The sequence below is a fragment of the Podarcis pityusensis genome, assembly GCF_964106645.2.
Source record: "Podarcis pityusensis genome assembly, chromosome: 8".
Classification (NCBI taxonomy): Eukaryota; Metazoa; Chordata; class Lepidosauria; order Squamata; family Lacertidae; genus Podarcis; species Podarcis pityusensis.
In genome coordinates, this window is record NC_138033.1 from 16,905,845 (window position 1) to 16,933,670 (window position 27,826).

The following is a 27,826-nucleotide window of genomic DNA, read 5'->3' on the forward strand; positions in this document are numbered from 1 at the left end:
GGGTGGCCCAGGTGGACAAGCACTGGGACGGGTGTGTGCTGCGGCCCAGATCCCCCTACCTCTCCCCTACTTTTAAACTTTAAAGTTTTAATTTTGTAAAAACAAAAAGACTTTGCCTATACTTCAGTGGCGTAGCGTGGGGGGTGCAGGGGTGGCCGGCCGCACTGGGCGCAACATCGGGGGGCACTCGCACTCGCAGCTCTCTGCCCCTACCTGGCTCACTCACTCTCTCTCAGTTAGGGGGCGCAAATTACTTGCCTTGCCCCGGGTGCTGACAACCCACGCTACGCCACTGCTATACTTTGAACATGCTGTAAAATGCAGTGCTGGTGGGACATGCAGGCACCCAGACAGCTGCAATCTTAATTTGCTTAGACACCTAGCCTAGAAAGCGCTAACTAGGCTTTGGGAAGGAGCTCTCATGCCTCTCTCCCAATGCTGCTGACCTCCCCCCCCCCCCCCCGCACCAACTGCTTCTGCGGCCCCTGTCAGCTGGCCAGGAGAAATAGGGCGCCCCGGATCAACCCAGAAGCTGTAAGGGCTTTTGGAATTCCAGGGCTGTCCAGGAAAATTGTGACACTTGAAGATTACATACCCTCCAGATGTCTCTACAGCGGTACCTTGGGTTACAGACGCTTCAGGTTACAGACTCTGCTACCTCAGAAATAGTACCTTGGGTTAAGAACTTTGCTTCAGGATGAGAACAGAAATCGTGCTCCAGTGGCGCAGTGGCAGCGGGAGGCCCCATTAGCTAAAGACATTTAAGGGATTCTCTGTTGGTGATCCCCTATGGTTTAGATATACACAAGGCATTACCTCCTTTTCTTTCACATAGGAGGAGACACCTCTGCTGAGTTGATGCCTGTTGTGACACGTATAAAAACAAATGAAGTATGCTTCTTGCTTCAGAAACAATGGTTCACTAAGGTAAAGGAGCACAGGCCAACACTGGTGTTCTGCTGATATATTTGCACACAAAGTGAAAGGTCCCCAGTGCTCCCTGTTCCAAAGGAAACCAACTCTTGGTCTGTTGTGGTAAGCCTGGAATTCTGCAACACTCAGGAGAGTATGAAATGCCCAACTATATTATGGCTATGAGATTTCTGCAGCACTTTCATGCTCTGTCCTCAAGCTCAACCATGTCTCCTGGAAGACATGGTGTGTCTGCTTGGAACTGCTTCAACCCTCCTATGTCAGTCTTCCCCAACCTGCCCCAGCCAGTATGGCCAATGGTCAGGTATGATGGGAGTTGTAGTCCAGAACGTTGAGAGGTCATCACCAGGCTGGGAAGGTTGTCCTAGGTAGAACTAACTGTACGGTTTCAGGGTTTTCTGTGTGAAAACCAGTGTAGAATCTGGAAGCTGGAGTGCAAAGACCCTTTGTAGAGTATCACTGAACATTGGGTGGAGGGGAGAGAGCTGTTCTATTTGGTTCTTGCTTTCAGGTTTCCCATAAGCATCTGGTTGGCCACTGTGAGAACATGATGCTGGACTAGATGGGCCACAGGCCTGACCAGCAGGTTCTTCTTATGTTCTTAATAATTAAGTGCCTCAAGAGTTTTGAGGAGAAAGGGGGCCCAGAGATTTGGAGCTTGGAAGACGAGGCCTCTCACTTCCACATCTAAACAGCCAGTGCCAAGCTTATTTACAAGGCCACATGTTTTTCCTTGCGTCACCCAGGACCATATTACATTGTCCCCTTACATATCTGGGTGTGGTTTCAGAGATGGGACAATAACCAGGATTGCTGAGGGGAAAACAAGACAGGATGTTTCTGTCTCCTGACAAAGCCCATTGTATGGTGGATGCTTTATTTATCTCTGCTGTCCTCTGCTCTGATGTTTACCGTGCACAGAGATGCAGATAATGGTTTTCCAACCTGTCTTTGCATCCAAGCCTGACAGAGGCCCCTCCTCACCACCTGGGAGGGATGAGACCACAGGCCTGCATCACAGTAATCTCCCATTGTTTTCTGTGCCTTCATTCCAAAATGCACGTTCCCTAAGGGTTCCCTGTGGAATTATCCTGCGTCTATCCCAGCGGGGAGGGAGTTTTACCCCTGAAGCAAAAACACTCGTAAGTTCAGCATGCGGCCCAATCTACGCAAGCAAACCACTCCCACCTTTAAAGCAGGTTCACAGCTACACTTTAAGCAAAAGAACAGTAATAGTCCCTATTTAAGCTGGGGAGGGGGGGACATTTGTGTACAGACAAAAGAAGGGAGGGCAAGTTGCTAGGCATGTATGCCGAATGGGTTGCATACCCTCCAACATTTCTCCGATGAAAATAGGGACATTCCATTCCATAATGATAATTTTATTATTTATACCCCGCACATTTTACAGGGTTGCCCCAGCCACTCTAGGCAGCTTCCAGCATATATATTTATTTTATTTTATTTTATTTATTGAATTTATATACTGCCCTACACCCGGAGGTCTCAGGGCAGTTCACAGAAAAGATCACAATATATAAAATCAAAGTAAGAACTATAACCCAATAACACCCCTCCAAAAAAGAGCTACATTTTAAAAGGGTATAGGATGTCAATCAGGTCAGCCAAAGGCCTGGTTAAAAAGGAACGTTTTTGCCTGGCACCTAAAGGTGTATAATGAAGGCGCCAGGCGAAGTTCCCTGGGGAGAGCTTTCCACAGGCGGGGAGCCACTACAGAGAAGGCCCATTTATATAAAAACATAATAAAACATTAAACTCTTTTTTTTAAACTTCCCTATACAGGGCTGCCTTCAGATGCCCCAGGGGGCTGGACAAATCTATACCTTCCAATATTTGTCCATTGAAAATAGGGACATCCTACCATAACCTCCAACATTTCTCCAATGGAAATAGGGACGCCCTAAGGAAATGTGGGACATTCCAGGATCAAATCAGAAACTGGGATGGCTTCTCTAAATCAGGGACATCCCTGGAAAATAGGGACACTTGGAGGGTCTGAAGTTGCTTCAGTTCACTTAGTGATAGCTACCAACTTGTATGGTTGAAAGAAATAATTCCTTAGAGGAAACTATGACCAACAAAGTGGTGTATGCTGTAGATGAGAATAGATAAGATGAGGGAAGAGCTTGCGAAATTTTGTGTACCATTCCTTAGTTTCATATACTACTCTTCAGTGCATAATTAAAAAGAAAAAAAACTGAAGAACTACCGTTCGTACTAACTATTGTTATTTTTGAAGAAGGAGATTGGGAGCCTGTCAGCCTGACAGGAAATCAAAGAGTTGGGGACAGCGAATGAAATGTTTGTGCCATAAATGTGCATAGTAGTGGGAAAGGAGGGAGAAGGTAAAGGACCCCTGACAGTTAAGTCCAGTCGCAGATGACTCTGGGGTTGCGGCACTCATCTCGCTTTACAGGCTGAGGGAGCCACCGTTTGTCTGCAGACAGTTTTTCCGGGTTATGTGGCCAGCATGGCTAAGCCGCTTCTGGCGCAATGGAACACCGAAACCAGAACAGAGCATGGAAGCGCAGTTTACCTTCCCGCCGGAGTGGTACCTATTTATCTACTTGCACTTTTTGACGTGCTTTTGAACTGCTAGGTTGGCAGGAGCTGGGACCGAACAATGGGAGCTCACCCCGTTGCGGGGATTCGAACCGCTGACCTTCTGATCAGCAAGCCCAAGAGGCTCAGTGGTTTAGACCACAGCGCCACCCACGTCCTTTTGGTATAGTGTTCTGTATATAGTATGCTTAGTGTTACAGTTTTAGTTTTAGTTTTATTATAAGTTATTATATTATTATATTATGTTTAAATTAAGTCTGCTGCAACTGGATTTCTTATGGACAGTGCCAATCCTGAATGTATTGGATTTGTGACCATTATGCTCATTTGCCTTCTGTAGCAGTAAAGCTCTGCTGGATGAAATCTTAATTGCCTCTGGTCTCTTTATTGGCAATCCTGCAATGTGTTTAAGTTTCTACTCTGCTAAGTATACATTGGAATGTGCTCTGGATAAATATTAGTAGAATGCATGTCAGTATGTCAGGATTTGTGCTCAAATGACCCCAGCCACGCCTGCTTGGTTGGTAGCAGAGTAGAATAACTTGCAAGATGATGTGTAATTCAAAACAACAACAACAACCTCAGTAAACTCTACAGTATTAGTAAAGGTTTACTAAAGGCATAACATGAGCTTGGTGGTACAATTCCAGCTCCCTGGAAGGTAAAAGTCTCTCAAAAATCCGGTTGCTGCACAATTTAACAGAAAAAAACGAAACTTAAACGTCTATGTTGTTAACGGAGAAATCTGAGGGCTCCCTTGGACAAAAAAACAAGGACACCAGCCAGGAATACCAGAGCAAAACAGCAGCCAGTAGGCTTGGTCTTTATTGAAGACTGTCGCGACAGGACTCCCACCTGCCACAAGGTGGAACAAGATGGAAGCCCTGAACAAAAGAAGACCCAACTTTTATTAGCTACTAATCCCCCATGCTACACTCCTAAGACTACATCATAACTACATCATGACTACATCATTGACACATCACAAGGAGGAGGGGTTGAGGGAGGAGTTGTGGTGGTAACCTGAGTGTCTTGTCACCTGTCTGGTTCCTCCTTTCCCCCTCCCCATGATTACATTACTGAGGACAAAGAGGAGTTCACTGTTTCCTGCCCCCAGAGGGAAGGGCTGATCACTGTCCTTTGTTTCAGTCCGTACTGAATCCACTTCCATATGCAGGTCCTTTGTGAGTGTAATGATCTTCTGTCTAGGACCATCAAGGTTGGCATGCCAACTGGCTAGGGCTTGCTGCAGATGTGTTGATACGCTTGGGGATTATGGCTGCCTTGTGTCAAGTCTCCCCCCTTTGATAGCTCTTCCTTCATGGTGTAAAATAAAAGTGGAACGGTACAGATCCGATGTATGGCTGATTTTTAATGAATTGATAACAGAAGCATCGCATATGTTGTGTGTGAGTGTGTGTGTGTCGTGTTTGTACAAACTGAATGATGGGGGGGTTCCTGCAACATGTTTTAAAGGTTGTGTGATTGGCTTTGGTATTTTACGAACCACTTAGAAGCCTACTTAGTGGCAAGCTGTTGTTGCTAGTTCTTTTTTTTCTCAGGCTCCCCACAAAGTGCGGTTTGATCACCTGCTGAAGACAGCAATAGCTGTGACCTTTGCATCTTTCTGTTCTCCCTCAGCCCACTGCTTCCTTCGTGCACTAAGGCGAACTAACATTTCATTCGAGCCAAAATTTCCCAGAAGGGACTTTTCCAGGGATTTTCTTTTCTCCCTGCCCACCCACAAACTGCTGGAGATTTCCACCTCCCTCCAGAGAATATCATAGGAAGGTAGGAAGCTGCCTTGATCCAAGTCAGGTCATTCAGTTTGACCCCAGTAGGTTTGCAAACTTTTCTCTCCCTGGAATAGAGGCAGAAGTTCAACTCCTGCAACTGGTCCCCTGTTGAATTCCAGGGCTTACGTCCCTCCACCACGACCCTGGTTCCTCTTTGTCTAGCTTCCTCGCTCCTAAAACACTCATGTTTGTGTGAGGGGGTTTGTCAGATCTCTTTCCACAGTTCCGTTTAGTGCTGCAGCTAAAAATAACAGTCCTGGAAACCTTCCCATTTCCTGCAAAGCTGCACCCCCTTTGCAGCGCCTTCCTCTAAGCTGCGTCCCTCTTTGTAATGATAGTTCTGTTGTGAGCCAGTAAAGTCTTCTGGGAAAGAGAAGACAGAGTCCGAGGTCGTCATGTAAACTGTTTAGCTTCAGTGTCTCTCTTTGGAGGAGACAAGGTGACTGACAGTTCAGGAAGTGGGATCTAGCAGTCAGAGGTGAGGTGGGGCTGATCTGCAAGGGAATTGCATACTGATCTTGGAAAGGAGAGTAAAGTCGACGAAGCCTAGGAGTCAGGGAGGGTCCTAAGTTTTATTTCAGGCTCCAGCATCATGCAGAAACATGACAGTTGTCAGCTGGCATCTGTCCGAGCCAGACAGACTATGTTCCCTGGTTTGCGGCCAACTTTACATTTACTCAAAGAAGAAACACACACACACACACCAGTCTCCAGGATCCAGCTGCTAATGCTTGACTTCTGCTTGTTGGAAGTGGCAACAGCAGAGATCATTCCATCTGTAACTAAAGGGTTAGTGTTAAAGTCAACTAGCCAAGAAGGGTACAGGTGGAAATGTTGCTTAGCAACCAGACCCAGTGGCATGATGTTTGCTGAGACAATACACACCCTGATTGGCCGTCTAGTTTGGAGGTAGTTTTCCTCTGCATGTTTGATTCAATGTCTCCCTGCTATGTAGAAGGCCTGAAATAAGAAAGAAAAAAGCCTCTCTGTTTATTTTTCCTCATACACTGCTTTTGTTCATTTTCCTCCCTAAAGTGTGAGCAGTATTTATTTTCTCTCTGGACTCAGCATTCTTTATGGGACTCTTGCAAACACTGCTGTGGTCTTACTTCTGTCCATAAATCCTCAGCAAATGGGGGTGTTGGGGTGGGCAAAATCCCTCTTGTTTTTCAGGAATGCCCCATTGGCCAAATGAGCATCTCATTCAAAAGCACAGAGAGGTTTCAGTCTACGAAGAGACCAGGCATTTCCTAACCTAACGGTTAGCTCACTGTGATGAGACTTCAGTCCTATCACCCTGGGCTATAAATATACAATCTGCCTTGCAAAGAAATGTTGATCTAACAGCATTAAGGATCAAGCATAACTTATTCTAGTGACTATATTCTTTCTAAGTAACTCTGCATGCATATGAGAGAGTTTGAGGAGAGCAGGAAAGTTTTTAGGGTAAACCCTCCCTAGCATAGCATGAGAGTTGAAACAATGCTCTAAACCACAACAGCCAGAAGATAGCATATGCGTACTTCCTTCTCTCTCATGAATACACTATTTTTTATTTATTTTTTTAAAAAAGTCCTTTCTTATGGCAGGGGAACTGAAAATTGCAAAACATTTGCACAAAATATCAATTTATCAGCCAGATTCAAAATCTGGTATGACCCTGGTCTTCTCTGTAAAGCACTGGACAAACCGACTGGCACAAGAGATCTGGATTTCACTGAATAATAATGAAAAGATGTGTTTGGGTCTGTTATTGGGGGGAAATCCTCACTCTCCACTGGCACGGGCTATTAAAACCCCTCGATAATCACTGGCAAGTCCGGGGGTTCAAATAACCCTTCGTTCCCATATCAGAGGATATTTCAACATGTGTTCTAATTAGCCTCATGCTGTTGTGCTACATGCACCTCAGCCCAGCTGCCTTCCTCTTCGTGCTGTAAACCCACATCCCATTTTTATTGGTTTGGTTTGTTGCATGAGTGGTGGCTCAGGGTGGCTGAATGCAAACGTTCCGGGGGCGGCGCGAACGGCAATGGCGGTCCTCTTCTGAACGGGAGAGGAGGCTCCGCAGACAACGGGTCGTCCGCTACGGCGAAGCGGAGACCCACTTCGGAAAACCCCAGGCAGCAAGAGCTTGGGGTCTTGAGGCTCGGTGGGCGCCTTGAGCGACCCTCCAAACGCGAAAGGAACCCCGTAAGGGGCTCCGGAGCGTGGAGGGGGGTTGCGGCGCTGAGAGCTGCTTCACAGTCTGTGGAGCGAAGCCGCGCTGCTGCTGCCGGTGAGCGCTGATCCCTTTTCCTGTCAAAATACGGATTCGGATGAAAAGCAACTTATTCGTGAGTAAAGACTGAATCACTTGAAATTAGAGACTTTAAACGAAAAATCTTAATTGGCTTGAACTTGGCTGAAAGCGGAGAGACGTGGAAACAGGAAGTCCGTCTTCCGCAGCCATTGAACTTGAAAAAAGCAACTAGCTGGAGGAGTGGAGGCTGAAAGAAAGAGATTTTAAACTTTACAGATCTAAGCATCTACTGAACTTGCAATTTAAAGTAAAGACTTTAAGTTAAAGATTTGGAATTATTACTTGCACTTGACTTTCCTCCTTTTATTGGATTACAAATTAGAAGGTGAAACCCAGAGTCAGGAGCTGCCTGAGCATTGAGAGATTGAGCTGTCAGTACTGCAGATTTGGATACTGTATATTGGAACTTGCAACAATCTGAGGGTATTGAGACCTTTTAAATTTGAAACATTCTTTTTGGAGACAAATAAGCACTGTCTGTAACAAAGTGACCATTTATAAACTCTGCTAAACATTTGTATCTGAAGGTTCTTGGATATTAAATTAGACTCTGAAAGACATTTTAAGCTCCCTCTAGAGGATTGGATTAAAACAGTGACTTTACATGTACATTTACTTTCGATTCCCTTGTTGTTTGCTTGCTCTGGGCCTTTCTATTCCCATGGGAATAACTCAGTGTGACCTTGACTGATAGATAACGTTGGAATGAGTGGCACAAGAAAAAGAGGGAGAGTTAGACAAACAACTTTAACAACTCTAACCTCAGCCTCGCAGACACGTAGATCATCTGTACCTACTTTGCCCTCAGAAGTAGAAGTTGAAGAAGTTGCCTTGTCACAGGCAAAAGAGGGAGAGGGTGAAGCAGAGCAGTTACAATTGGAAGATATGGCCTCAGGAGTATCTGTTTCTGTTCTAGACAAAATCTTTGAAAAATTGGAAGCTTTGGACAAGAAAGTAGATGTGCAATCAGCAAAGATTGACAAAAATACAGAATGTCTAAATAAATTAACCATACAAGTGGTACAGAATACACAAGCAATTGGTCAGTTAACGGAGGCCTCAGCAGAAAATCGGAAATTGGCTGAGGATACCAGACAAAAATTGGAAAATTTAGAGCAAGAGGTAAGACCACTCACTAAACAAGTTGGGGAACATCAGATTTATCTTTCTATGATAGAACTGCGAAATCGTGAGAATAATTTGAGGATTAGATCATTACAAGAGGCAGAAGAAGGAAATCTAACTGAGTTTTTGACCAAAGAATTCTCCAAGTTCTGGAATTTGGAAGAAAAGGACTTTAAAATTGTGTCAGCTTTCAGACTTGGAAGATTTATAAAGAAGGAGAGGCCCAGAGACTGTTTGATAACATTGAGATCAAAGGAGGAAAGGGATAAGATTTTGGGCCTACATTACGGAAAGTCACTGGAGGTTTTGGATAGAAGAATTGAAATTTATAAAGATATTCCAAGACAACTGCTGGATCTTAGAGCCGCCTATTCTGAACTTGCTAAACTACTAAGGAGCAACGCAATTCCATTCAGGTGGGAATTTCCCCAAGGAATATCTTTTACCTTTAGAGGGAGAAAGGTCAAAGTTAGAACATTGGAAGAGAGAGACAAATTTTTGGCTACATACGGAGAGGACCTTCAAAAAGGAATTGAATTACCCTCTGGGCCTGGGGCAACACCAGCATTAACACCAGCACCTGGGGAACCTGAAGATTCAGAGAAGATACCACCCCTGGAGAAATAACCAGATTGATCCAGGATGTCTCTGCAATTGCTGAGTTGGAATATTAATGGTTGTAACATTCCGGAAAAAAGGAAGAAAATATTTCACATATTAAAAAAAGAACAATTGGACATTATCTGTTTACAAGAAACACATGTGACGAGGCTCCACAGAAAAGTGTTAATAAATAAAAGATTGGGCCAGGAATTTGTATCGTCGGACAAAGTTAAGAAGAGAGGCGTGGTGATATATGCAAAAGAGAGCCTGTCACCTAAATTCTTATTTAAAGATGAACATGGAAGAATTTTGGCTATTGAGATACAATATCAAGGAGAGAAACTGTTGATATTAGGAATCTATGCACCTAATGAAGGGAAATCGGAATTTTACAAGAAGCTGCAGGAGACAATGCTGGACTATCTGGATTACAACAACATCATAATGATGGGAGATATGAATGGGGTCGTATCAACTAACATGGACAAGTCACAAAGTCAAAATGTTACAAAAGACGGCAGACTACCTAAAACCTTTTTTGAAATGACTGACAATATGGATTTGATTGACATTTGGAGGACAAAGAACCCACTAGGAAGAGAGGGAACATTCTTTTCTGAAGCCCAACTGACCTGGACAAGAATCGACCAAATATGGATTTCTAGAGGCCTGGCACCTAAGGTCAGAAAAGTGGAAATCTGCCCAAAGACCTGTTCCGACCATAATGCAGTAAAGATGGATATGACACTACTACCAACTGGATCCTTTAGATGGAAGATGAATGACAATTTGTTCAGAGATCAGGAAATTACCAAGAAGGCCCAAAAAGTTTTGAAGGATTACTTTGAGATAAATATGAATACTACGGTGGAAAAAAGAATCGTCTGGGACGCAAGCAAAGCTGTAATGAGGGGATTCTTGATACAACAGAATGCAGTAAAGAAAAGAACACAAAATGAGAAAAAAGATAAGATCTTGGATAAAATAAAAGAATTAGAGAAGAAATTAAGAGTGAATCCGAAGTCACAGCCAACTCTGAGAGAAATTAAACTTTATCAAACACAATATTCTAAATTGATAAATCAGGAAATTGAATGGAAGGTTAAATTAATGAAACAAAAAACGTTTGAGTCGGCGAATAAATGTGGAAAACTGCTAGCTTGGCAGTTGAAGAGAAGACAAAGATTAAATACGGTTACAAACTTAGAGGTTGATGGAAAAAACATTCAGAATCCAGTGGACATTAGAAAGTGTTTCCAGAGATATTTCAAAAAACTATACACCCAAGGGCCGCAAGACGAAGTTGAGATTAAACAATTTTTGGCAAAAAATGGACTATCTAAATTGTCACAAGAAAATAGGACAATCCTGAATTCTAAAATAACACGACAGGAGATTGAACAAGCCATCCAGAACATGCAACTCGGCAAATCTCCAGGGCCGGATGGGCTGACCTCCAAGTACTATAAGACATTAAAAGACTATTTGATACAACCTTTGATGGAGGTCAGCAATGAAATTATGGAGGGGAAGAGGGCACCGGAGTCGTGGAAGGAAGCGTTCATCACATTAATACCAAAGTCGGAAGCTGAAAAGACACAACTTAAGAACTACCGTCCCATCTCCCTTTTAAATGTGGATTACAAAATATTTGCAGACATTTTGGCAAGTAGATTTAAAAAAGTTTTAAATGAAGTAATTCATAAGGACCAGGCCGGCTTTCTCCCAGGTAGACATCTGTTTGCTAATACAAGGAACATTATTGACATTTTGGAACTTTTGCAAACAGATATAAATACAAAAGCAGTTTTAATTTTTATAGACGCGGAGAAGGCCTTTGACAATATCTCCTGGAAATTTATGATGGGAAATTTAAAAGAGATGGGAGTGGGACGGGGTTTTGAGAATGGGATTGAGGCGATATATTCAGAACAGAAAGCTAAATTGATAGTTAATAATGTGGTTACAGAAGAGTTCAAAATTGAAAAAGGGACACGACAAGGTTGCCCTATCTCCCCTTTGCTATTCATTTCGGTTCTGGAAGTGCTATTGAACATGATTAGAGGGGATCGGTTGGTGGAAGGAATTCAGGTCGGTCAGAAACAATATAAATTAAAAGCTTTTGCAGATGACCTGGTTTTGACCCTGCAGAAGCCAGAGCCCAGTACGAAAAGAGTATTACAACTGATTAATGACTTTGGTCGGGTGGCTGGATTTAAATTAAATAAACAGAAAACTAAGGTTTTGGGGAAAAATTTGACTGATACAGAGTCAGAACGGTTTCAGAATGAGACGGAACTTAATGTGGTTAAAAAAGTAAAATACCTAGGGGTAAACATAACAGCAAAAAATCTAAGTCTATTTAAGGACAACTATGAAAAATGCTGGACAGAAATTAAGAGAGACTTAGATAGTTGGTCAAAATTGAAACTTTCTTTGTTAGGCCGAATTGCTGCTATTAAGATGAATGTATTGCCAAGGATGTTGTTTTTATTTCAAACACTTCAGGTTTTGGACAAAACGGAGTGCTTTCAGAAGTGGCAGAGAGACATTTCTAAGTTTGTCTGGCAGGGCAAAAAGCCCAGAATTAAGTTTAAGATATTAACTGATGCAAAACAAAGAGGGGGCTTTGCCCTGCCAGACTTAAAGTTGTATTATGAAGCCGCAGCGTTCTGCTGGCTAAAAGACTGGCTACTTCTTGAAGACACTGATGTGTTAGATCTGGAAGGGTTTAACAATGCTTTTGGATGGCATGCATATTTATGGTATGACAAGGTTAAAGCAAATAAGGCCTTTAAGAACCATATTGTCAGAAAATCATTGTTTAATGTCTGGACAAAATATAAAGACTTGCTGGAAAATAAAACACCAAGGTGGCTTTCACCTCTGGAAGCTAAGGCCCGAAAAAGACCCAATATGGAGGCTAAATGGCCAAAATATTGGGAAATACTAGAAAAGGATGGAGACAATTGGAAATTGCAGAGTTTGGAGAAAATGAAAGACAAAGTGCGAGATTGGTTACATTACGCCCAGATTAAAGAAGTTTTTAAAAATGATAAGAAACTAGGGTTCCAGGTGGAGAAATCGAAACTAGAAACAGAATTGTTAGAACCAAAGATTAAGGTACTTTCAAGGATGTATAACTTGCTGTTGAAATGGAATACACAAGATGAAACGGTTAAATCGGCTATGATAAGGTGGGCACAGGACATTGGGTATAATATCATGTTTGAGGACTGGGAAAGGTTGTGGAGTAATGGATTGAAATTTACTGCATGTAACGCTCTGAAAGAAAATGTAATGAAAATGATTTATAGATGGTATATGACCCCAGTCAAACTTGCAAAAATTTACCACCTGTCTGATAATAAGTGTTGGAAATGTAAAGAGTGTGAGGGAACGTTCTTCCACCTCTGGTGGACTTGCCCTAAAGTGAAGGCGTTCTGGGAAATGATTTATAATGAATTGAAAAAGGTATTTAAATATACCTTCACTAAGAAACCAGAGGCTTTCCTTTTGGGTATTGTCGGCCAAGGGGTGGCAAAGAAGGACCAGACATTTTTTATGTATGCAACAACAGCAGCAAGGATACTTCTCGCAAAACACTGGAAAACTCAAGATCTACCCACACTGGAAGAATGGCAGATGCAACTGATAGACTACATGGAACTGGCTGAAATGACCGGCAGAATTCGTGACCTGGGAGAAGAGAGGATTGAGGAGGATTGGAAGAAATTTAAGAATTATTTACAAAAACATTGTAATTTGAGTGAATGCTAAATAAGATGCTAGACTAAAATAACTGAGCACCACTAAATTTAGAAGTTTTTAAGAAAATAAGTAAGACTGTGAAAATTTAACTCCTTTCGAGAATTATAAGATTATGAAATATAGAAGGGATATAAGAATTTAAATAAGATGATAAATTGCTGACAAAATGTTATAACGATGAAAGTGGGAGCGGGAGATGTGAGGAAGTCCAAAGAAAATGTGAAACTATGTTAAGACAAATGTTATATTGTTTATTATGTTTATTTCTATTGTAAAACCCAATAAATTGCTTTAAAAAAAAAAAAATGAATGCAAACGTTGCGGAGTTAATGAAAGAAACAGTTGCAAAAGGATCTGAGACAAACCCAGACAGGAGTTCATTCTAGAATGGGATAACTTCAAGAACTACTTGAAAAATAGCTGTAATATAAGCACGGTAGTTGCCTTTGAAAGATTTCTGTAAATGATATATATAATGGAAAATGGCATTAAAATAGAAAAGAGAATTTTTACCAAATAATAATGACAAATTAAAGTAATGTGTTTATTACAAAGGGAAATATGGAGAGAATGGGTGGTCTTATGTTTGGGTAGAAAACACATAGTTGAAATTATATGTACTGTAGTTTTCTTTGTGAGCATAGATATCCTTATTGGACTGACTGAAATGAAGATAACTACGTGTTGCATATACAGTGGCACCTCGGGTTAAGAACTTAATTCATTCTGGAGGTCCGTTCTTAACCTGAAACTGTTCTTAACCTGAGAAACCACTTTAGCTAATGGGGCCTCCTGCTGCCGCTGCCGCCACGCCGCTGCCGCACAAGTGAAGTCAAATGGGCCTTAGAAAGCACTGCTAATAACAAGACCAGTGGAAGTGATGATATTCCAGCTGAAGTATTTAAATTTTTAAAAGATGATACTGTTAAGGTGCTACACTCAATATGCCAGCAAGTTTGGAAAACTCAGCAGTGGCCAGAGGATTGGAGAAGATCAGTCTACATCCCAATCCCAAAGAAGGGCAGTGCCAAATAATGCTCCAACTACCGCACAATTGTGCTCATTTCACACGCTAGCAAGGTTATGCTCAAAATTCTACAAGGCAGGCTCAAGCAGTATGTGGACCGAGAACTCCTAGAAGTGCAAGCTGGATTTTGAAGGGGCAGAGGAACCAGAGACCAAATTGCAAACATGCGCTGGATTATGGAGAAAGCTAGAGAGCTCCATCTACTTCTGTTTCATTGACTACGCAAAAGCATTTGTCAACCACAGCAAACTATGGCAAGTTCTTAAAGAAATGGGAGTGCCTGATCACCTCATCTGTCTCCTGAGAAATCTCTATGTGGGACAAGAAGCTACAGTTAGAACTGGATATGGAACAACTGATTTGGTTCAAAATTGGGAAAGGAGTACGGCAAGGCTGTATATTGTCTCCCTGCTTATTTAACTTATACAATGGATGCTCAGGTTACGAACATGATCTGTCCGGGAGGCACATTCGCAACCCGCAGCGTTCGCAACCTGCAGTGCCATGTCTGCGCACACGTGGATTGCGATCCGGTGTTTCTGTGCATGCCTGAGCGCCAAAACCTGGAAGTAACCCATTCCGGTACTTCTGGGTTTGGCGCAGTGTGCAACCCGAAAACGTGCAACCTGAAGCGTCTGTATGACTGTATGCAGAATTCATCATGCAAAAGACTGGACCGAATGAATCCCAAACTGGAATTAAGATTGCCAGAAGAAATGTCAACAACCTCAGATATGCAGATGACACAACCTTGATGGCAGAAAGTGAGGAGGAATTAAAGAACCTTTTAATGAGGGTGAAAGAGGAGAGCACAAATATGGTCTGAAGCTCAACATCAAAAAAACTAAAATCATGGCCACTGGTCCTACCACCTCCTGGCAAATAGAAGGGGAAGAAATGGAGGCAGCTTCCAGGCCGTTAACTGCAACACCCTTCCCCAACCTGGTGCCCACCATATGTCTGCATCTCCCATCATCCCAGACTATTAACTATGCTGGCTTGGGTTTATGGGAGCTGTAGTTCAAAAAGGCTGAGCTAAGATTGCTCAACAGGACTCGTCCCTGCCATGCCTTGATTGAGAAATTAATCTCTTGCTGCTACATGTTTTCTTAACCTCACTGGTTAAACAAATCTCTGATCGTTTATCTGGGTTAAGAGCCCAGCAAAAAGCACAGATTATGGGAGATGGTGAAAGAAAGCTAAAGACAGCTCGGTCCTTCTGAGCTTTCCCCCCTCTTCCTCCTAAAATTGACACACACACACACTCACACACAAAAACCACGAGTCCTTGCAGAGAAATGTGTCGTTGTAAGTTACAAGCAGGTGCTGGAGAAACAGCCTCAAACCTAGGTACGCACCTTGTAAATACAGCATGAACTTGAATGTAAACAATGGGGTTGAATTCAAGGGACCATGAACTTTACGTTTGGGCAGGACAAAAAGCAGCGGGGGTTTCTTAGCAAAGGACGTTTATTTAATGATTGTATTTTTATCTCGGCCTTCATGCAAAGGGAAGAGATCGGGAGAGAAATGCAAGGTTGTTTGCATTTTGATGAGAAACAATCTGATTTGAACTTTTCAAACCAAAGCATGAACATACAGTTCAAAGCATAAACATACAGTTACCCTATGAAATTCAGACGTCTCCAAATTATCAACAGGTCAAGGTTTTCTGGGTAGGGCAGGTGCTTGAAGTCTAAAGTGAGCAGAGCTGTGCTATCAAAGGATTATTAAAAGGAACAAAAATGGAAGTGAAGATGAAATGATTTACAAACACCATATCCTTTGCTTCGAAAAGAAAAGCTTCAAAGTGCAAGCAGAGGCTTGGTCTTCAAATATCATCCACCAGACTTTAGAATATATCTCTGTCTCAAGCTACCCAGGCCCCAGAATGCAATAGTAAAATTCAGATACATTAGAATGGACTGTGCCTCTTTAGTCTACAGATCATATTTTTGAAACAAAACAATGCAAAAAACTCCATACAAAACATGCAAAAAACTCCATACAAATAGAAGACCACCATGGCAATCCAAGGACCCTTCGTGCCAGACTGGAGCGGTGGGGTGTCAAATCTTTGCCCAGCCATCAGGTGATGATGCACATTGAAGGCCTGATTGCTAGGACTTCAAAGCACAGCGAGGGGCTCTTTGAAAGCCCTTTTGCAAACAGCCCTGCACTGCTCATTAAATGGCAGGTTTTCAGAGGTCTAAAGAACAGCACAGGTCTGTTTGCAAAAGGGCTTTTAAACACTTCTTGGTGCCCTTTGAACCTCTGGTTTTCAAAACACCCAGTAGCACTAAACCCTGCCCTCCTGCACATGATGGACAGGTGGGTGTGGTTTGAGGGGAAATGGCCTCTTTTGCCAGGTTAGAGCCCCTCATGGGCCAAGACTGACTGAGCCACATGCCAGAGGGTCCCTGCCCACCCGTGTAGTAAATTGTCTCAGCTCTGAGATGGAGGGAGACATTGGATGGATGTCCTCATTTGGAATTTGAACCATTTTGGGAGACATACTGAGAAATCAAGTTAGTTGGAACAGGGCCTGCTAATAGTTAACAGAAGTTCACTAGAGAGCACTACAGTTGTACAGCAATGTCGATGGATTTCTGTCGGGACGTTGACCATCTCTTGTACACACAAATCCAGGGGTAGCAAAAACCCAGCTCATTCAGCTCCTTCAGAGTATCAGATTTATAACCATGATGCTCCCACCAGCACTGGCTACCACCGAGCTCAGGGAGAAGGGTGAGCCGGCGCTTGTCCTGAGCAGAGGCAGCTGTGAAGGAGCATCCTGTTGCCTCTCCATGGACACTCTGTGGCCACCATTGCTGGCCTCCTCCCTTGGGGCAGCTTGTAGCAGTTGCCGCTTGGAGAGCAGGGAAGCAAGAGGAGAGGCAGCGGCTGCCAAGGCCCAACCCCGCCTTACGTGCCAGTTCTGAGGGGCAGGCAGAGGGCAGGGTTGCCCTGGGTGGGAAGAAAATGGACGTAGAGCAGAGCACAAGGAGCCTTGATTTAAACAAAAAAATACAGTAGACATTCAGATTGTGAACGTGATCTGTGCTGGAAGCATGTTCACAACCCACAGCATTTGCAACCCACAGCACCGCGTGTGCGTGCGCGGGGGTCGCGATTTGGTGCTTCTGTGCATGCGCAAAGGACGATTTAACACTTCTGCGCATGCGCAAGCGCCAAAACCCAGAAGCAACCAGTTCCAGTACTTCTGGGTTTGGCGCAGTGCGCAACCCGAAATCGCACAACCCGAAGCGTCTGTAACCCAAGACTGTACATTGTATGTCAGTGTCTAATCTTGCCCCTTTCTAAAATTTATTTATTGGTGTGTGTTTTTCCTTTTTAAAAAATCTACCAAACACTCAAATCGAATCGGGATTAAGAGGCTTCCTTGGGACAGTGGGGGGCATGTGACTTCTTGGTGAAGTGGGGGGTGGCACTCGCCTTTCTAATAGGAAATGCTTGGGACACACACACAAAAATGGGGTGTCAAGGAGGGTCCGGGGTGAGAAATGTCGCTACTTTCATCAGAGGAATGTTGGCGGGTATGATCTCCATTCATTATTATTTTTTAACCACTGTAAATATGGAGACCAAATAAGGTCTGCTTACTAAATCATTTCAAACAGACCAGTCCAGTTGAGTTGAATTATACAAACCTGGGGCCCAGATTCAACATTCATGAAATCCAGCACAACATTTGCGCTAGCAGAAGCGGGTTGTTCCACAGGAAGTACTGGGGCTGCAGCAATCGGCTGTGCAACCAGCTACAAAAATTGTGGTGGCTTCCTGAATCTTCCCTTGTACGAGCCATTCTGCTAGCACCACCAGCACACCACGAAGGGACTTTAACTTAGCACGACAATGAACTCCTCCCATGATTCTAGCATCTTAAAGTCACCATAAAGCAAACTGTCTGTCATTAAAGCATGTCAACAGTAATATAACCAGCAGCCACTATACGGCAGTACAAATGGGACAAAAGCTAACAAAGTATATACGCCATAGAGCCTACAAATCTAAAGTGCACACAGTTAATGTATTACTTTAACCTTCATATCAAATGAAACACTATTTGTTAAAAAGAAGCAGACCTACAAGGCCACACACAGGAGAAAGTCATTTGGATGATCCAGAAACACAGGCCACACACACAGCAGTAATCAATCCACATTTATTGTCCACCCTAAAAGTTTCAGATACAGGACAGAAAATTTTGACAGCAGGTCTTTCTTCAGTCTCTACATTGCTGGGTTAAAGGTTCTTCAAGCCATGAAGACCAGGGTGAACTTTCCCAGAGTGGAGATGGAATAAAGTAGATGGGGTGTGTGCTAAAATGCCAGTGGGGATTTTATTTTATTTTTTAAGTAAGCTGATGTGGAAATAACCAATCAATAAATCATGTTATTTGTATGTCACTTTTCCAAGGTTAAAACCATATCAATGTAGCATACAATGAATTAAAAAAATACATAATTACAGACATAACAAAATATGCCATAAACAATAAAGACATCAAAAAGTACATAACCAAATTGAACCAATTCCACATAAATCATAAGAAGATCTAAAATGAGAAACTGAGTGAAACCACAACTGACAGATTCACTCACCCTTAATTTCAATGCATATGCATGGACACTATCCTCTCATGGAGTGCCTGCCCACTGTCTCGCCAGAGGGTACATGCTCTGGTCATCTCCTGCTTGGACTACGGCAATGCTCTCTGTGTGGGGCTACCTTTGAAGGCGACTCAGAAACTACAATTAATCCAGATTTCAGCTGCCAGACTGGTGACTGGGAGCAGCTGCCAGGACCATATAACACTAAAAGAACTACATTGGCTCCCAGTACAATTCAACATGCCGGTATTGACCTTTAAAGCCCTAAACAGCTTTGGCTCTGTAGACGTGAAAAAGCATCTCCATCCCCATCGTTTAGCCCAGACACTGAGGTCCAGCTCCAATGGCCTTCCGGTGGTTCCCTCATTGCGAGAAGTGAAGTTGCAGGGAACCAGGCAGAGAGCCTTCTCTATAGTGGCGCCCACCCTGCAGAATGCCCTCCCATCAGAAGTCAAAGAGATAAATAAGTATGTGGCCTTCTGTAAACATCCGAAGGCAGCCTTGTATTGGGAAGTTTTTTATGTGTGATGTTCTGTTGTGTTTTTGTATGTTTTGTAGGAAGCCACACAGAGTGGCTGGGGCAACCCGATAAGATGGACGGGGTACAGAAAATAATTTTTTGTTGCTGCTGCTGCTGCTGTTATTTCATACCTTGCTAAAAGACCATTTTGAGCAGTTGATATTGTAGGACAATTATTATTATTTTCTCCTAGGAAATGAATTGCTCCCCCTTTGGTATTTTTCAATCAATGGAGGGCAGGGTTATCGAATAGTCAAGTAATACAGAAAGTGGTGAAGAGCCTTTCATTGCTCTGAAATGTGTTTTTATTTATTTTTAAGAGTCTTCTTTTAGCATCATAGTAATTCTTACTATGCGCTGGATTATGGAGAAAGTTAGAGAGTTCCAGAAAGACATCTACTTCTGCTTCATTGACTATGCAAAAGCCTTTGACTGTGTTGACCACAGCAAACTATGGCAAGTTCTTAAAGAAATGGGAGTGCCTGATAACCTCATCTGTCTCCTGAGAAATCTCTATGTGGGACAAGAAGCTACAGTTAGAACTGGATATGGAACAACTGATTGGTTCAAAATTGGTAAAGGAGTACGGCAAGGCTGTATATTGTCTCCCTGCTTATTTAACTTATACGCAGAATTCATCATGCGGAAGGCTGGGCTGGATGAATCCCAAGCCGGAATTAAGATTGCCAGAAGAAATATCAACAACCTCAGATATGCAGATGACACAACCTTGATGGCAGAAAGTGAGGAGGAATTAAAGAACCTTTTAATGAGGGTGAAAGAGGAGAGAGCAAAATATGGTCTGAAGCTCAACATCAAAAAAACGAAGATCATGGCCACTGGTCCCATCACCTCCTGGCAAATAGAAGGGGAAGAAATGGAGGCAGTGAGAGATTTTACTTTCTTGGGCTCCATGATCACTGCAGATGGTGACAGCAGTCACGAAATTAAAAGAAGCCTGCTCCTTGGGAGAAAGGCGATGGCAAACCTAGACAGCGTCTTAAAAAGCAGAGACATCACCTTGCCAACAAAGGTCCGTATAGTTAAAGCCATGGTTTTCCCAGTAGTGATGTATGGAAGTGAGAGCTGGACCATAAAGAAGGCTGATCGCCGAAGAATTGATGCTTTTGAATTATGGTGCTGGAGGAGACTCTTGAGAGTCCCATGGACTGCAAGAAGATCAAACATATCCATTCTTAAGGAAATCAGCCCTGAGTGCTCACTGGAAGGACAGATCCTGAAGCTGAGGCTCCAATACTTTGGCCACCTCATGAGAAGAGAAGACTCCCTGGAAAAGACCTTGATGTTGGGAAAGATTGAGGGCACAAGAAGAAGGGGACGACAGAGGACAAGATGGTTGGACAGTGTTCTCGAAGCTACAAACATGAGTCTGACCAAACTGCAGGAGGCAGTGGAAGACAGGAGTGCCTGGCGTGCTCTGGTCCATGGGGTCACGAAGTCAGACACGACTAAACGACTAAACAACAACAACAACAATTGTTACCGTTATTAATTACATTGATATACAACCTTTTCCAAGGACATTTTATCATATGTGGTGGGACTGTAATGTAATTTTAAAAAATTGGGAAATGATATACAATGAATTGAAGAAAATGTTCCATCTAACATTTGTTAAAAAACCCAAAGCATTTCTGTTAGGGATTGTAGGGAAAGACCTGCCAAAGAAGTTGAAAAACATCTTTATATATGTGACAACGGCGGCCAGAGTCTTAATAGCACAAGGATGGAAGACTGAGGAAACCCCGCCTAAAGAACTATGGCAAGAGAAATTGATGGACTATGCAGAATTGGCAAAACTGACAAATAAATTACGAGACAAGGATAACTGTGACTTTAAAGATGAATGGGAACCTTTTACAAAGTACTTAAAGACGCAACAAAGTGAACTGGACTCCTTGGCAGGTTTTGAATAAACACTCACAAACTTTTTATTGATAAGAACCAGTTAGACAAATGAAGGATCCATACAACTTTGTAACATGCAGAGAATAGCTTTTATAGAGAAACCAGAGATTGGAACGGAGGGAAGTCGGAGGGGGGGTGGGGAGGGGGGTAGGAGGGGGGGTTGTTTTATGGGAGGGAGGGGAGGGGGGAAATGGGGGGAAATTAAGGATGATATGTGTTCAAGATAATATGTTTTGTTTAAATTCCTAATAAAAAATTAATGAAAAAAGGGGGGGAGATATACAGTGGCACCTCAGGTTACATACGCTTCAGGTTACATACGCTTCAGGTTACAGACTCCGCTAACCCAGAAATAGTGCTTCAGATTAAGAACTTTGCTTCAGGATAAGAACAGAAATCGTGCTCCGGTGGCGCGGCAGCAGCAGGAGGCCCCATTAGCTAAAGTGGTGCTTCAGGTTAAGAACAGTTTCAGGTTAAGAATGGACCTCCAGAACGAATTAAGTACTTAACCCGAGGTACCACTGTATAACCTTTTCCTCCAAGAAGTTCAAGTGGGTGGAAATGTTTCTCCCCCTCTCACAACAACCTGTGAGGTAACTTAGGCTGAGAGGCAATGGCTGGCCCAAGGTCACCTCACTGATGGGAACTGCTTTCCTGTTTCAACCGAGTAACCGCACCCGGTTGGATTATTCATTACCTAACCCCTCATTCTACCCACTTCCCTTCCAGATAGTGAGAAACAGGAAAGTCACCGAATCAAAGAGCCCGAGTGATACCCAAGAGTCCGTTGAGCAAAGAAGAAGAAGAGCCCAGAGCCTTTCGCTGCAAAAGGCAAGCATCCTGGAGGAAGAAGATTCAGAGTGGTTGGTCAGGTACCACAACAGCAGGAAGGCAAAGTGCAGGGAAGGAATTGAAGGTACCACCTGAGAGAGAGAGAGAGAGACGGAGAGACAGCAGGTCACCCATCAGCTCATCGGGGCAGCCAGAACAGAAAAAGCGTGGAGGATGGAGAAAGGAGAAGAAACTCTTGTTGCAGAACTGCAAAGTGAGATAGAAGGAGGAGAGCAGGTGAACACCATGAGCAATGAGAAGTCACCTATTCTCCCATCTGGAGAAGAACCCTCACAAGTGTTCAATCCACTGATCCCTCCTGCTGGGCCAGCACCACCCATGGATTATGGGGCACCCCCCATGGGCTATGGGGCACCTCCCCCTTTCCAACCCCCATACCCAGTTTATTATGCCCCACCCGGTGCAGGGTGCACAGAAGATCCCGTCCTTCAGCCACCACAGACCATCACCATCACACCTGTACAACCCTGCAATGAACCCGATCACCTGGGCTACTCCATCTTTGTCATGCTCTGCTGCTGTCCACTCCTTGGTATTGCTGCCTTAGTTTACTCTATACAGGTGAGTGTGCAAGAAAGAGGGAGGGAAGGAGGGAGGGAAGCAGTGTTATGGGTACAAGGGGAATCCCTCATGATAAAATATCCAGGCAAACAGTTAAGCTTTAGTTTTTACTAAATTCAAGCTTGTTTCCGTTTAGGTGAGTCAGAGCCTTCCATTCCCAGAGGGAGCAAGCTCCCCACATTGTCCTCAGTCAATTGTCCATTCCTCGGCCGGGGGGGGGGGGTCATTATCTTTGATGAACCAAGATCCTCACTTGCCAACCCCTGATCTACACCTCTTATGACATTATACAATGATGCATTGTATTATATTTTCCAATCATGCAGAGACAATGTAAAACAAAAGCCAAAGCAAACACTGAGGTAATAATGAAATAATAATAATAATAATAATAATAATAATAATAATAATAATAATAAAGGTTGCTATGTTGAACTTATCTAGATAAAGATCTCGAAGTATATGGATTTGATTGCCCTTGTTATACGAGTTCCTAATGAAAAGGCCCATTTTTCAGCAAAGTAGTCATAGTTCTGTCTGCCTCCTGTCACCCAAATCAGATTAGTCCTTTTCACCATCGAGGCTGTGTACCAGACTTCAATCAGCTAATTTTTCGAGATCAGCAATTGAATTTCCCCCGAATTATAACCATAAGCATAAATTATGGGGATGCTTACAAGGGAGCCCAACTCCATGAGCATGAAAGGAACCCTGGCTGAGGGAGCAGATGTCCTACTTTGCATCCCAAGTCCCATCTTTAAAATAAAGGAAGGAAGAGGAGGCAGTTGAAGTTGCCCTTCAGCAGTGAGCAGCTGGACAGCAGACTAAGCAGGGGTGATGCTTGAGACCCACCTTGGATGCTCCACCCTGGTCATTTTCCTTTTGCCCACGCCCTTCTTTCTCTTGCTGCTGTAGCCCCCCAAAAGTTGCCTCAAGCAACGTCTGGCTGTCTTGAGTCCTTGGGGCCCTCCCTGGGAGTGGGGTAGTCAAGGTTTTCTTGGCTGCGAGGAGAAGCCCAGGTCGGTTCCTTTCCTGGGGTCAAACCCAGCAAGGCAAGTTGTGCTGGACCATCGCAGCAAAAAAGGAAAAATCCACCTGCCCTTCTCAGGAGCTGCACAGATCCAGGACCAAAGACTTCCCCACCTTAAAGCCTAACTGGCTTATTGTGTGGGTGCCACAGGAAGGGCCACCATCACCAGCCTTGTGATGGGGGGCTTTCCCCCCGGAGTTGTGCAGCTTCCGCAGATGAGAGGGTGTAGGCAAGCAAACCTGGAGTTGGGATCCAGTCCAGCCTCCTTCAATGGCCCAAGCTGCAGTCTGTCTCTGTCTTTCTCCTGTAACCTCTGCGGTGGAAATGCTTTGGAACTGAGTGTCCAAAGGCACCCTGGTGGTTCCCCGCAAGGAAGAGCCTCTTGTGGTTGGCTGCTCTGCCCTAACTCCTCTTAAGGGGGTCTCTGATCGGGGAGGGGGGCCTCTTGTGGCTGCTGCTCCCCCCACCCAGCAGCTTCCAGATTGTGAAGGAAGAGGGGCAGGGCCCACACAGACATCCAAGATTCAGCCATGACATGAGGGGCATAGCTGGGCAGGAGGTCTAGGCTGACTCCTCCGTTCCTGGTCTTGGCAGCCCTACTGCCATCAGGAGAATGGGTGACATGGGGCACAGCCTCTTGAATAACACAAAAAGGTATGCAGGCCCTGGAGTGAAGGGGTAGCTCTGTGGGCTGAAACTCCTGAGAATCATAGAATCATAGAATCATAGAATTGTCAAGTTGGAAGGGACCCCAAGAGTCCAACCACCTGGAATGCAGAAATCTCACTGAGGTCATACATGACAGGTGGCCATCTAACCTCTACTTTAAAACCTCCAATGAGGTCCACCACCTCTTGTGAGAGTCCATCCCATCATCAAACACTCTTACCGTCAGCAAGTTTAGTCAGAATCTCCTTTCTTGTAACGTGAAGCCATTGGTTCAGGTCCTACCCTCAGGAACAGGAGAAAACAAGCTTGCTCCATCCTCCAAGCTTGGGCTTGCAAGCTTTAGGACCATTACTGGAAATCCATGTCTCTCACAGAAGGTGTGGAGATGTTGGAGATGGTGCAGGTATGCCAGGTGAGCATGCGAGGCTGGAGTGCCCTTGGTACCCTTTGGACAATGGGCCAGGCCAGAGAAGAAAGGTTATCCAGTGTGGTGGTTATCCAGAGCCAGTGTGGTGTAGTGATTAAGAGCGGTGGACTCATAATCTGGTGAACCGGGTTCGCTTCCCCGCTCCTCCACATGCAGCTGCTGGGTGACCTTGGGCTAGTCACACTTCTCTGAAGTCTCTCAGCCTCACTCACCACACAGAGTGTTTGTTGTGGGGGAGGAAGGGAAAGGAGAATGTTAGCCGCTTTGAGACTCCTTCGGGTAGTGATAAAGCGGGATATCAAATCCAAACTCCTCTTCTTCTTCTTCTTCTTCTTCTTCTTCTTCTTCTTCTTCTTCTTCTTCTATCATCCAGTTCATCCCAGGCACTTTCACTTATCTCTCTTCCTAGACCCGAGATGCCAACCACATGGGAAGGACCGTGGATGCAAAGCAAAAATCCAGGCGGGCCCTGAAGTTGGCCCACTCAGCAGTTGGCATGGGGATTGTATTCCTCATTATGAACATCGCACGACTGGTGCTTTTCCGTGACGAGAACTGAAGAGGCCTGGGACAGAGGCACCGGAATGGGAAGCAAGATGCCTTGGACTCCAATGCTGCGCCACAGTGGGAAACAAGACAAGGTGCAAATGCCATAAACTCTGCACTCCCCTCATTGAAAGCTTCCAGTGTAGAATAAACCAAACTTCTTAAAGATGCTACAGTCTCTGCTGTATCTTGATTCTCAACCATGGCTCAGCGTCTGGAACCCCTGATATCTTGCTACCGCCCAGCAGAGCGGGGGGACGGGGGGGACACACAACCTTTGTAGCTATATAAGCAGCCCTTGAAGATGCATTTTTTAAAAAAAACTATTAAATTTTCTGTTTTACATTTTAGAATATTCATTTTTACATCCTTAAGATAGCATTGGCTTCCCTTCTTCTCTTTCCATGGTTCATTTTACATATCATAAATCCCTGCATATTTTACAGAAACTATACCATTCAGTATTCCATTATTATGTACATCATAACTTATTTACACAGTTGAATTTATCTTAGCGCTGCCAGCATTTTCAGCTTTGCACAGTTATTTCCCATATACTCAATAAACATTTTCCAATCTTCTCTAAATGTATGTTCTTCTTGTTCTCTTATTCTATACGTTAAGTCTGCAAACTGCGCATATTCTGTCAACCGAAGTTGCCACCCTTCTTTGGTTGGGACCTCACTCATTTTCCATTTGGGGGCTAACGAAACATAGGCCGCAGTAGTGGTATACATGCAAGACATATCTATTCACTCCAATGAATTCCTAATTCTGCACCAGTGTCAAATTGACCCATACTTTGCTTTCCTTTTAATATATCTCAGTGCCGTCCTCCTTCTGCTGCCAGCAAGGCTATAAGTCCAGCCTTGGTAGAGGATCTTGAGGAAAGCTGTTCTCTGGCGGCAGCCAGGTCTCAGCAAGGGAAGATTTGCTTGCCTCGATAACAGGCTGAACGAGTTCCCACTGCTCAGCTTGAAGCCATCATTTCGGCAGCAGTCGTGCTGCAGGGAAAGGACCTTGGGGCCGAGGTCTTGGAGAGTGGAGGAGGCAGTTCCAAATGACCACCAAGATGCATTATATTGTGGGAATTTGCTTGCAGAAATGTGTGCATTAGTCCAAACAGAATACGGAACTATGTTTCTTGGGGAAAATTCACACTAAAGTATGGGTGAATTTTCATGAGGATTTAAAAGAATAAAATAAAATTGTTGCAGAAATGCGGAGAACTGAATTTATGACTGGAAAAATACAGAGCCTGGAGAACCAAAATTGACAATTTGCCCGTTCCTGGCCAGCATTCATGCCAACTCCATTCGGGCCCTGGGTGCTCAAGCACCCACAAAATTCTCCATGAAGGGGCTGGACACCCACAAATTTTGGTGCCAGGGCCATGCACGTTGCATGGCACCCACAGCCCTGGGCACCCATGGTTGCGGGCCAAGCTGGCACTCCTGCTGGCCAGGACAGAAGCTTTCCCTTATTGTGACACAGGAGATGCTGCCTGGGTTTCCTCCGGGGGGGGCAGAGCCTTCCACTGAACACCTCAAGCATTTGATAAATACCAGTTTATTTTTATTCATTTTTCCATAATTTTTATTAAATTTTCTGTTTTACATTTTAGAATATTCATTTTTACATCCTTAACATAGCAATGACTTCCCTTCTTCTCTTTCCATGGTTCATTTTGCATAACATAAATCCCTGCATATTTTATGTAAACTAAACCATTGAGTATTCCATTACAGTGGTACCTCGGGTTAAGAACTTAATTCGTTCCAGAGGTCAGTTCTTAACCTGAGACTGTTCTTAACCTGAAGCACAACTAATGGGGCCTCCTGCTGCTGCCACGCCACCGCCAGATCACGATTTCTGTTCTCATCCTGAAGCAAAGTTCTTAAGCCGAGGTACTATTTCTGGGTTAGCGGAGTCTGTAACCTGAAGTGTATGTAACCTGAAGCGTATGTAACCCAAGGTACCACTGTATTACATCCATCAAAACTTATTTACACTGTTGAACTTAACTTAATGCTGCCCACATTTTCAAATATACACAATTTCCCCCCATAAACGTTTTCCAATCTTCTTTAAACATATGTTCTTCTTGTTCTCTTATTCTATATGTTAACATATAGAATAAGGTAATTACCAGTTTAGCTCCAGAGATTTCCTCCCATTCACCATGAGTTGTGGCAGGGCTATCCTTTGTTCCCCATTGCTTTTTGCATTAAGCTGTTTGCTGCAAGTGTTGCTAGGAAGACAAGAACAAAGGTGACACTGGCAAGGGCAGCAAGCCATAAAAACCAGTTTGCTAATGGTACCACATTATGCATTACAGAACCAGTTATCCTCTTTATCAGTTTTGCAAGGGACTTATTACGCAGCTTCTGGGCTCCAAGTAAATCACATAAAACGGGAGATTCTGCCAGTCACTATTTCATTCCCTGGCTCAGGAGCCTCTTAAATCTAAATAATGCAAAGGGGTGAAATGGCATATGGAAGCACATGGGAGTCTGCA

The 27,826-nt window shown here is 43.8% G+C and overlaps 1 long non-coding RNA gene across 1 annotated transcript; it reads left to right on the forward strand.

Moving 5' to 3' along the window:
• Positions 1 to 3,442: 3,442 nt before the first annotated feature.
• Positions 3,443 to 25,895, forward strand: LOC308484606. Its single transcript, XR_013990035.1, has 3 exons — positions 3,443 to 3,505; positions 21,953 to 22,636; positions 25,172 to 25,895. It is a non-coding gene; the product is annotated as an uncharacterized lncRNA (long non-coding RNA).
• The last annotated feature ends 1,931 nt before the right edge of the window (positions 25,896 to 27,826 follow it).